The sequence below is a fragment of the Dreissena polymorpha genome, chromosome 1 (assembly GCF_020536995.1).
Source record: "Dreissena polymorpha isolate Duluth1 chromosome 1, UMN_Dpol_1.0, whole genome shotgun sequence".
Classification (NCBI taxonomy): domain Eukaryota; kingdom Metazoa; phylum Mollusca; class Bivalvia; order Myida; family Dreissenidae; genus Dreissena; species Dreissena polymorpha.
In genome coordinates this window covers 125,469,475-125,481,772 of record NC_068355.1, presented here as the reverse complement: position 1 = coordinate 125,481,772, position 12,298 = coordinate 125,469,475, and positions in this window count along the sequence as shown.

The following is a 12,298-nucleotide window of genomic DNA, read 5'->3' as shown; positions in this document are numbered from 1 at the left end:
CGCATCCTCTTAATTTCAATGGTAACAAGTGTTTTCTATATTTATATCGTATCTTCTATATATGGCACGATTGTAATTGTCGGCTCGGCAAGTACTTACATGTACCCCGTGTACTCTAAAGTATACTTAAATTTTCCCCGTGTACGGAAAATATACTTACACGTACCCGGCAAAATTTAGACTGTACCCGAGTTTTATTCCCGCCCCAAACCCGATGTCGTAAAACAATCTACGGAATACGAAACAAAATTTTCTTTGAACAAAACCTGCATCGACATGCTTTTTGAGTAGGAGTTTCGATAATATAGAGGCCATTTTACAGAACATTGACATAAATATGAACATAATTAATTTGAAAAAAAAGCCGACAATGACCAATTTTGCGTTGGAATTCCCGGGTACGTTTCAGTGAACATAGAGTTGTAGGCGAAAAAGAATAAAGATTTCAATATTACGACTGTCGTTGGTTAATGTATTCTTAAATATGAAAGCTGTTGCATTGTCAATGATTTACATTGTTTACAAAATACAATTATAAAATTGATCGAAAATGATAATTTACCTGTTTTAAAAGTTTCAAAGCTATGTAGCTGTTATAACAATGTATTTAAATCGAAAATCTACTTTATCACATTCAAGTAATCTGTGTGCATGACCAGTATCAAAGTTTAAAGTTTGTGTTAGATTATTATCTTATCGCGTGAATTCATGTTATCATACTTCCTCAATAATCAATCATGGAAATTTTACCTAAAGTGATATTTATAATTCTATATGAGGTAATACAGATTCGTATAAAAGAAAATTAAAAACCTTACTTTCTAAGATGTGTTCTATATCCCCTTAAATCACAGTGACTTTATACTTAATATCGATTCCGTTGGATTAGCGTTATAAATCTACTTTATTATGTGGCTACAGGCGTTTGCGAACAAGGCATTTTCTATCACCGCATTTTAATTGCGCCTAAAGCAATAACATTTTACAAATTGGCCTATGTTTTTCTCCGAGTTTTAGAGGCGAGAGAGTATAAAGTAAAAGGTGTGAATTCACTCCATTTATTGGGCGTGAAAAGACTCTTTTAAATTATGCAGCCCTCTAAGATTGTTTGCTTAAAGGGAGAATAGCTTCTGAAAGGCCTTTCAGAGTTGTATTTGCTTAGCATTGCTGAACATAACACCTTTGATGGGAATGCCAATATTTTTATAAAAATCTCTTCATATCAAAATGTGCATGGAAGAGAAAAAAACTTATCCTTTAACAGAGCAAATACCGTCACAACCGTTCCATTATAGAATCTTTTGCTTGAAATATACTGACACAATGTTCATATGTATTTAGCGAAACGAGCTTGAAACTTGAATATATTTCATTGGAACAGCGGAGTGTTTGCAGGAAGCGAAAGCACACATATGATCTGACATCGTTATGATACACCGGATATATTTGGGCATCTTGTGAATATGCCCTTGTAAATTAGTATTCGTCGTTATGGTCGTCTTCGTCTTCTTATATATTTTCTTCATTCTTGTCCTCCTTCGCCTCACGTTTCTCGTTCTTGTTCTTCAGGCGGAGAAACTATTTTTTGTCACATTTTTTTACTTTGTTTGCGAATATATATGCATTTCTCTGTATGCATATGAGACTTATTCTGAGAAAACTGGGCATAATGCATGTGCGTAAAGTTTCGTCCCAGATTAGCCTGTGCAGTCCGCACAGGCTAATCAGGGACAACACTTTCCGCGCAAATTGGATTTTTGCTAAGAGGAGACTTCATTTAAACGAAAAATGTCATAAAAGCGGAAAGTGTCGTCCCTGATTAGCCTTTACGGACTACACAGGCTTATTTGGGACGACACTAAGCGCGCATGCATTATGCCCAGTTTTCTCACAACGAGACTCATATGATCTGGCTCGAATTGTCAATTCAGATAACATTTCATTGAACAATTTCAATGAATTCTGTTTGAAAGCGAACGTTTGGTAAGCGTATTAACGCTCGATTTGTCATTGTCGGCTCGGGTACTACTTACAAATACTCCGGGTACTCTTAAGTATCATTGACGTGTTTAGAAAAATAAAAGGTATGAAATGACAACAAGTATCAGATCTTTCTTAATACAATTACTTTAAAAATTATGCACATAAAATCCTACGGGGAATAAAGCTCTATTACGCATTTTACAGGTTAGTTTGCATAGACAAGCATGTTATAAATAATATTATTATTATTTATGTCTTGATTTGTAGCAAATACAAGGGAGACAAATGTAGAATAATCCTTACCAGCGGAACGAAAGATTATCTTTCTTTATCAGTCAGACGAGCAGCTTCAAAAGAAGAAACTATGCAGTCATTTTATTGTTCAACTCAGCTCAATTCTTCTACATTCTGTTTGGAATAAATAATTAACAAAACACAATACGAAAAGAGAAAAAAAACTTTATAAAACCATTTATGATCACTAGATGAATACAATCAATACGTATCGATCATTGTGATGTGCTTTATTATGGTGGCAGGTATTTAATAAAAACCATGCACGAACACAGGAAAATTGTGTATCGTGAAATTTACATGACAAGCGCATATGAAGCATAGAAACATTGGGGCCGGGGGCAGAGGGCCGCAAGATAGTTAGGACCAGGGGGTCGCCATGGTTTATGTGCAGGGGGCCGCGGGTGATTTAATTGTTTCTTTAACATTGATTTTGGATGCAATTAAAATGGTAAGATGAATTGTGCGAAGGAAGAATAGCAAATCAAAATATCACATAGCAGTTGTGAAAGATTAATTTAGAGCGGCTGTATAATGACAAATTAGATTAAACTTTGGGAACAGTGTTCTCCAATACCGAAACGTCTTCTCCAATAAGGAAACGAGTAGCTCATGGTTGTACACAGAATTCGGGTCGTATTAAAACATTTTGTTCCACTGGATATACACGATAACAAAGTATGTTAGTGAAATTGAAGATACACGCTTTATTTAACATAATTTATATTTCGCAGATTATCTCACAATCAGCGTTATAGAACGAAACAGAACAGAATAGTTTATTTTTTACTTAAGCATGTGAAGGTCATCGTCGTTAACATACATTATGAACATTACTCATTCGTCACCACTCCCACTATGTGTATTATTATGTGTATACGTACTACTAGGTAATTTACACAGAACCAGGCCAGAACCGACAGAAGCACCAAGTAAAACATGGTATGCATGAAATAGTTCCAATAACTTGCATCATGTACTTCATATTACGTAATGATGTCAATGAATCCTGTATTTATATGGACTCGCAATACACTACCATCATTTCCTGCAACGGCGCTAATTCAAAGCCTTTATTTTTGTGAATGAGAATACGTTTGTAGGAAAGTAGTAAAGGCGTCTTTTCACAGATACGGGCAGATATTGAAGTTTTTATTTTATGCTTTCCGGTGGTTTATAGAGAAATATCAGTGAATTAAAACTGATAATTTCACTGTTTCAAACAATGAAAATTATCAGTGAAAATTATCGATAATTTTCACTGTTTATGTTAAATGACGTCATTTTTTTGACGAAATGACGTCATGTTCCCAACGAAATTCTTTAGTTAAACTCTTTAACAATGTATATAAACTGTGAAATAAAGCATAAAATAAAAAGAAAATTTGTTGGATTCGATGGATTATCGATTTTAATTCACTCGTGATCATAGAAAAAATATATTTTCACTCGTGGCTGCGCCACTCGTGAAAATATTATTTTCTATGATCACTCGTGAATTAAAATCGATAATCCACCGAATCCAACAAATATCCTCTATGTAATTAAATGTTTGATATTGATAAATGTTAACATTGGATCAAAAAAGCTCGAGTAAAAAAAATAACCCTCAACTGGACTCTAACCACTGAACCCTGGAGTAAAATGAGAATTTCTCATGAGAAACCTGGTTTCTTGGGATTTCATAAACATAGTTTCTCATGAGAACCTAGGTTCTCATGAAGACCTAGGTTCTCATGAGAACCTGGGTTCTCATGAGAAACCTGGTTTCTTGGGATTTGATATACCTTGTTTCTCATGAGAACCTAGGTTCTCATGAAACCTAGTTTCTTGGGATTATACGTCGAACCGCTTGCCATAATTAACCTCCAGTTGTCTCCCATTACTTGGTACACGCTGGCGGCAAATGTGTAAAATGAAATGATAAGAAATAGGCGTGAGACCGTGAATGTTACTCCCCAAGAACATTTGTTTAACAATGTTCAGACAATGCTCAGTAATATTCTACGAAACTTGTAGGAAACTTCTTGAGGAATGAAATTGGTAAAGTAATCGGTCGACATTGGTCTGAACACGTTAAAGGGATCTTTTCACGCTTTGGTAAATTGACAAAATTTAAAAAAGTTGTTTCAGATTCGCAAATTTTCGTTTTAGTTATGATATTTGTGAGGAAACAGTAATACTGAACATTTACCATGCTCTAATATAGCCATTATATGCATCTTTTGACGATTATAAAACCTAAAAATTATAAAGCGTTGCAACGCGAAACGATTGAATAATTTGGAGAGTTCTGTTTTTGTCGTTAAATTTTGTATAACTACGAAGATTGCTTATATAAGGTGTAAAATACGTCATGTACGTGTACTCGGCGGAATAGCTCAGTAGGCTAAAGCGTTTTTACTTCAGGACTCTGGCAGGATTCCAGGGGTCATTGGTTCGAAACCTGCTCCGGGCAATGTTCTTTTCCGTTTTTTTTAATTTTGTTCTTGATTTTTTACGGGAGCTTTTACGATCCAATGTTTACATTTATCAATATGAAGCATTTAATGAATAAGTTAAAAAATGCCAAAATCTGTGAAAAGGCCCCTTTAATAAAAAATTAAACTGTTTATGAAATACATCATTAATTGTAAATATTATTTTGAGACTAAAAATTGAAACAAATTCAGATCAATCGTTACATTATACATTGTTACAGCATTAAATGAGTTTCAGATATTCAGTTCCCTTGTTCGGGCCTCAAACGACTGTACGGTACAGTTTTCTATTTTAAGTATATCTGTGATATAGTAAGCAATCATTATGGTATAAATAAAAGTTTTATCTCGATTGATAATGTGTAATAATGTATTATTCAATCGTAAGATATCGGCAACACTGCAAGAAAAACTTATGCACTTAAGACTTTGCAAACAGATTTCAATAACTTCAGATATCTGCAAAAATAAAGTTCTTAACGGCGTGTTTTTATTCTGTCCAGCCCGTGTTTAATCATATGTGAACCCCATTGATCCTGCGCCCTGAATAATATGTGTCCCGTATTCCAAACGAGCAAGTTTACGCGTACCGGGTTATTCTGAAAACCTAGGACGACAAGTAGGTTCTCTGAAAACGTAGGTTCTCAGAGAACCTAGGTTCTCAGAAAACCTAGGTTCTCAGAGAACCTATGGTTCCCAAATGAAAACCACGGATATGGCAAGCAGTTCGACGCATAATCCCGAGAAACTAGGTTTCTCATGAGAACCTAGGTTCTCATTATGAGAACCTAGTTTCTCATCTGAGAACCTAGTTTTTCAAACCTAGGTTTTCAAATGAGATCATAGTTTCTCATGAAAACCTAGGTTCTCATTTGAAAACTTGGGTTCTTGAAGCCATGTGCAATCTTCAAGCGAGAACCTAGGTTCTCATTCTGAGAACCTAGGTTCTCATGAGAAACCTTGTTTCTGGGGATTATGCGTCGAACCGCTTGCCATATAACGACAACAACAGAACTCTTCATATTATTCAATCGATTCGCGTTGCAACGCTATATAATTTTCAGGTTTTTAAATCGTCAAAAGATGCATATAATGGATATTTTAGAGCATGGTAAATGTTAAGTATTACTGTTTCCTCACAAAATCAGAACTACAACGAAAATGCGCGAATCTGTAACCAAACCATTTTTTTATTTTGTCAATTTACCAAAACGTTAAAAGGCCCCTGGTAATAGGATCAATAATCCGACAATATCTGACACTATCCAACTACATTTCTGTATACAGTATAAGTATTTACATCTTGTGATATACAATAGTGTGATTTGTTGGAAGTTGAACTTCATATAGCATATAATGTAATATCAATGGCCAATAAGAATTAATATTTCACTTCCATCACATAAACGCATTGGTGGTACTTAATAATTTATTTATTCGTTTATCAACCGACTGCTGCTACAGAAAAGCATAATGAAACATAACACCCACTTTTGATGTTTCAAAACAATTTAGAGACAACCGGTGAAACTCCACACATTGTTACATTGTTATCGGAGAAAGCGTCTTCTTTCAATGCGATTTCTTTTCAATAAAAAGTTATTTCTAGTAAACGAATTGAAGGATTAAATTCAGAAGGATAACACGTACATGCAAAATTCAATCAAACGTTGATGTTGTGTATAACTATTGAAATGTTGTATAGAATGCGAGGGAGACTTATTCAAAATAGTGGTTAACTATTGAACTCTTTAATCTGCTATCATGAGCTTTAGTATTAATGAATAATTCTTTGGCCCGTGAATTCTTTTTAAAGCTCGGGTTACAGATTTACATAATGATATAATCATTGTTAATAAGAAAGGGGAAAATAATTACTTTATGTCAAACAAATAATCGTGGTTACTCTAATAGATAACTATTTTTCCGGAGAAAAACGGCAGTAACCGATGCACGGTGTATGAATTATTACTACATAATCGATTGCACTTTAGAGGTGTTGAACACTTTTAACAAACCATTTAGATCCATTTAAAATAAGCAGATTAATGATATTGACAATTTCAAAATCGTTAAGTGGGTGTTTACAAATTTCGCAACGCATTCAGTTGCCAACAATGCATCAACTTTGGCAAATACAGCCTCGTTTATACATGGGATTAATTTAATATAGTAAGAATGAAAAAATCCTTAAGGTCGCTGGAGAGGTCAAGGAATGCTCTTACAATTGGATTTTGAAATTTTCCAATGACGTAGGAGAAAAATTTAATACGATCTTTTTATACCCAAGCCATGTTTATGTTAAGCAATCTTATGAATCTGCGTAACTTACATGAACTGGCTTTTTGTTAATTTCTCGGATAACTTCCTGCTGATAATTATTACATTGTTGTTCATGTTATTTTGAATTCGGTAATAATACACGTATACACGTGTATTTTTTTTATCGAAGTCTTGCGAAATTGATAGCAGAAATATATAAGTTTTAATGCCCTAAAACATTTACGTCAATAGTATATACAGTAGGTGGTTAAAGTTTTGATTGAATGTTATTGAACATCGAAAATGTATGGACATGCGTCTCCATCGGTAATGCCCCACGTTACATTGGATTGTGTTTTTTTTTAATTTACTAGCATAATCTTTATATATACAAAACGTGTATTGAACGCCCCTGTCCCCCCAAAAATAATTCACCGAATCCTTGTAGTTTTCAGGAATGAAAATGAAGTTGATTTGATTGAAAACTATTTGCTTCGTAAGATATACCTCTAATTATTTTTGACTAGATCTATTTTCTTGGTACGACTAATTGTTCTGAATCGAATTACTCGAGACACATCACACACAATCGCGTGTCTAAAACGATACGACCAATAACAACCAAATCGTTCTTAGTTTACTTTCTTTAGTACGTAAGATGTATATTAGAAAAGATTTCTACATTTGTTCATTGATTTTGACTTTGATGCTTTAATCGCATGCGACTAGCATGCAGGACTTCTCGCTAACACCCTGGTGCTTTGAAACGCACACGCGACCTCTAAGTTCGGAATATACGTAATGTTTTCGTGTTTCAAATTACAACACCTACACTACATGGTCTAAAACGTCTTATGCTTAAGATCATCGAATTGAAATAGTCAGAGAATCTTTTACTCCTAAATAATTTTTCTTTAATAAGAGTAGTTTTCAAATACAATATTTACTTTCAACAACAATAGTATGAATAACAAATATGTAAATGTTTAGCTAAATCAACACTTCCTGTTACTGCACACACAATTATTTGGATTATAATAATTCCGAGAATCGTCAAAGCGGATTTGCCATAAAGAACCAATCGAGTGTACACGACATCAAGTGGGCTTTTTACTTCCGTCATTTTAATCACATAAAGAACATTCATTACATTCAAATATACCATTCTTTAATTTCTATCTGTCGACAAATAAGTTGCTATTTACGAGTGTACAGTCCTTGATAAATATCGAAAATCGATGTGTTTTTTAACTGAATTATTGTTTGTTCAAAAGGCCTTAGAAATTCAATATGTCAAACGGTATATCCTACGTATGAATTTCGATTGGTTTGATGAGTCGCTCGCGTGTTTCTTGGCAATATTTACACTGAATGAATGAACATCAGGGTCTAAATAAAAAGGCCAACTTGCCAGGTATTCTCCGTAGATAAATGTCACGGCAAAATATGACTCAAATACTTAGCTGTTAAATTGCCCTTCTGTTTTAAATACTGACCAAGTCTTAAAAGCAACGATCATTTTAAAGGGGAGCGGTAAACCAGACCACTCGAACATCGCCTACTGTTTTAATAACGGGTCGTGTCAATAGTTAAATTTCCATTAAGATTTGGATACTGAAGCAATTATTTGTCTTATCCATCATTGATGTGTACGAAATAATTGGCGTGATCATAATTTTCAAAACACAGTACGCAATATCGTAATATGTCTGTATATTTTGTTTTATTCTTTAAATGTGTGCGAAAAAAAAAAAATATTCTTCTTTTAATTGATGAATTTAGTATAATACAATATATTGTTTAAACGATTTGTGAACGTGCCATACAGCACGAGACCACGTCGAAGACGTGACAGTAAAATTTAATAAAGTCATATATGGTTAATTATAATTAACATCTTAAACTACAACGAGGGACATGTTTACTTTATCTAATAGTAAACACAAAAATACAAGTCATTTGTCGTACACAACGCAGCTTTGCAGTTGTATGAATTAGAAACTAACGAAATCCAGTAAATATACTTTATGTTCTATGTAACCAACAGTTCCATTGTTTAAAGATAATTTGCACCTTTGCCATGACAGAATACACACATCCTTGCATCGATGCAAAATATACCTCATTGATGACAAAGACAGAACAAGAAGTATACATGTACACACGTTATGATGATGAAACGTGAAACATTTCTATCCGCTTTAAGCACATGTTTAATACGAATGTTTAAATACGTTAAGTCCTGATTGTTTGAATAGACTTATTATATGTTTATAACAAAACAATGCGGATTTGACTTGGTATTACCTTGTACATTACGAAATACTACAGTCTTTACAATCTAAATTTATTACTGGATTTTGTTAGTTGCAATTGTATGACCAGTGAGCAGATCAATGTTTTGACAACGATCTTCATCAACAAAGACCGTGCTGGCAAATACCTCAATGTTATTTCAATATTATTCATTCAGAGGACAAAACTTGTATGTCAATACGCATTTGAAAATAAATTTTCCAATTCGTGCGACATCTATAACTGTCATTTATAATGCATGTTAAAACCAGATTGGGAAGTCAGACAGAACTGGTATGTTTTGTACTTTTGTCATCCGTCAGACGACTATTGTTCATGGTTCAAATTTCTAGATATTGGACAACAAAATTTATCAGATTTTAACGCTTTTTTAAGTTAAATATCTGTAGTTATAAATCCATAAAGATATCCAATTTAGCCCTTAACGTCATCATAAACATCATTACACGATTGAGACTCCATTATAGTATCGGAACGGATATGTTTACAAGGTCATAAATAACTGCATATTTAATGAAATAAGCATAATACAGTATTGAATGTAGAACATCTTCTAGCCGAATAATGATATTGACAATTTCAAAATCGTTAAGTGGGTATTTAAAAAATTCATTTGCCAATAATAAATACATTTACTGTGGCAAATACCGACGCGTTTATACACGATTAATGTTATATATAGTAAGAATGCAAACAGAGGAGAAACTGACATTAACTGGCTTTTCATTCATTTCTCTGATACCTTCCTTCTGAAAATAATGACGTTAAATTGCTCGTGTTCTTTTTTAATTTGGTAATTACACACGTATACACGTATACGTTTTTCTCGAACGTCTTGCGACATTGCTCGCAGTAATATATTAGTTTAAGTGCCCGAAAACATGTACGTCAGTAGTATATACAGTACTGGGGACCGTCTCTGAGGTGGTTAAATTTTCGATTGAATTTTATTGAACATTAAACATGTTTGGACATGCGGCTTTACCGGTAATGTTCCACGTTATATGAGATTGTGTGCTGTTTAAATTGACCAATTTATTAACATTAACTGGTTATAAACAAGAACGTGTAATGAAAGCCTCTGTATCCCGAAAATAATTCACCGAATCCTTGTAGTTTTCAGGAATGGAAATGAAGTCGATTTGATTGAAAATTATTTCCTTCGTAAGATATACCTGGCTTAAATGAGAGTAGTTTCAAATACAATGTTAAGTTTCAACAACAATAGTACTAATATCAAATATTTATATGTATACCTAAACCAACGCTTCCCTTTACTGAACAGACAATTAGTTGCATTATATTTATTCCGATCAAGCGTACACGACAGCGAGTGTGCTTTTTAATTCCGTCATTTTAATCACATAGAGAACATGCATATATACCCTTCTTTAATTTCTATCTATCGACAAAAGTAGTTGCTATTTAGGAAGTGTACAGTTCTTGATAAATATTATCGAAAATCGCTGCTGTTTTAAAATGAACAATTTATTCAAAAGGCCTTAGAAATTTAATACTTTAAACGGTATATCCTACGTATGGAATTCGATTGGTTTGATGAGTCGCTCGCGTGTTTCCTGGCAATATTAACACTGGATGATTTAACATCACGGTATAAAAACAAAGGCCAACTTGCCGGGTATTCTCCGTAGAAAAATGTCACGGCACAACGTCGTTTATTGGGCGTAGCCATTGTTTAAACGCACGGTGTATATTTCTTTGTCACTACATTATATATGTGAGAGAAATGGCTAAAAATCGTCCTCATAAAAGTACAATATGGATGACCCAAACAATGACCACTTAAATTGCCCTTCTGTTTTAAATACTCATTCAACCAAGTCTTTACAGCAACGATCATTTTTAAGGGAAGCGGTAAACCAGACAACCCGAACATCGCCTTCGTGTTTTACTAACGGGTCATTTCGCTAGTTAAATTCCTTTAAGATTCTGGCACTGAAGCAAATTATATCTCTGATCCATCATTAATGTGTACGAAATAATTGGCTGTAGTATGTCGGTCATTTGCACATCGTCTGTATTGCATCGGGGTTGATATGGCTAGAAAAGTACAAATGCAGTCCCAAACCACGTTGTCTGGTCACGTGATCATAATATTCAAAACACAGTACGCAATATCGTATTATAACGGTATATTTTGTTAAACCTGCAAACTGCTTTTTTCTTAAAATGTGTGCGAACAAAATTTAAAATATTTTTCTTTGAATTGATGAATTTAGTTTAATAAAATATAGTCTTTAAACGAGTTGTCAACGTGTCATACAGCGCAAGACCACGTCGAATACGTTACAGCGAAATTTAATAAAATCATATAAGGCAAATTATAATTTACCTCTTAAACTACGACGAGGGACATGTTTACTTTATCTAATAGTATACACACAATCACAATGTATGTGTCATACACAACGCAGCTTTGCAGTTGTATGAATTAGAAACTAACGAAATCCAGTAAATATACTTTATGTTCTATGTAACCAACAGTTCCATTGCTTAAAGATAATTTGCACCTTTGCCATGACAGAATACACACATCCTTGCATCGATGCAAAATATACCTCATTGATGACAAAGACAGAGCAAGAAGTATACACACGTAATGATGATGAAACTTGAAGCATTTCTATCCGCTTAAAGCACATGTTTAATACGAAAGTTTAAATACGTTCAATCCTGGCATTGTTTTGAAAAGACTTATAATATTTTTACAACAAAACAATGCGGATTTGACTTGATATTACCTTGTACATAACGAACTGCGATACTACAGTCTTCACAATCTAAATTTACTGTGGGCTATACATTTGTAGAGCGATGGGCTGACCAATGTTTGGACAACAACCATCATCTACAAAGACCGCGCTGACAAATACCTCTATGTTAATTTAGAGGACAACACTTGTGTGTCAATACGTATTTGAATATAAATTGTCCAATACGTG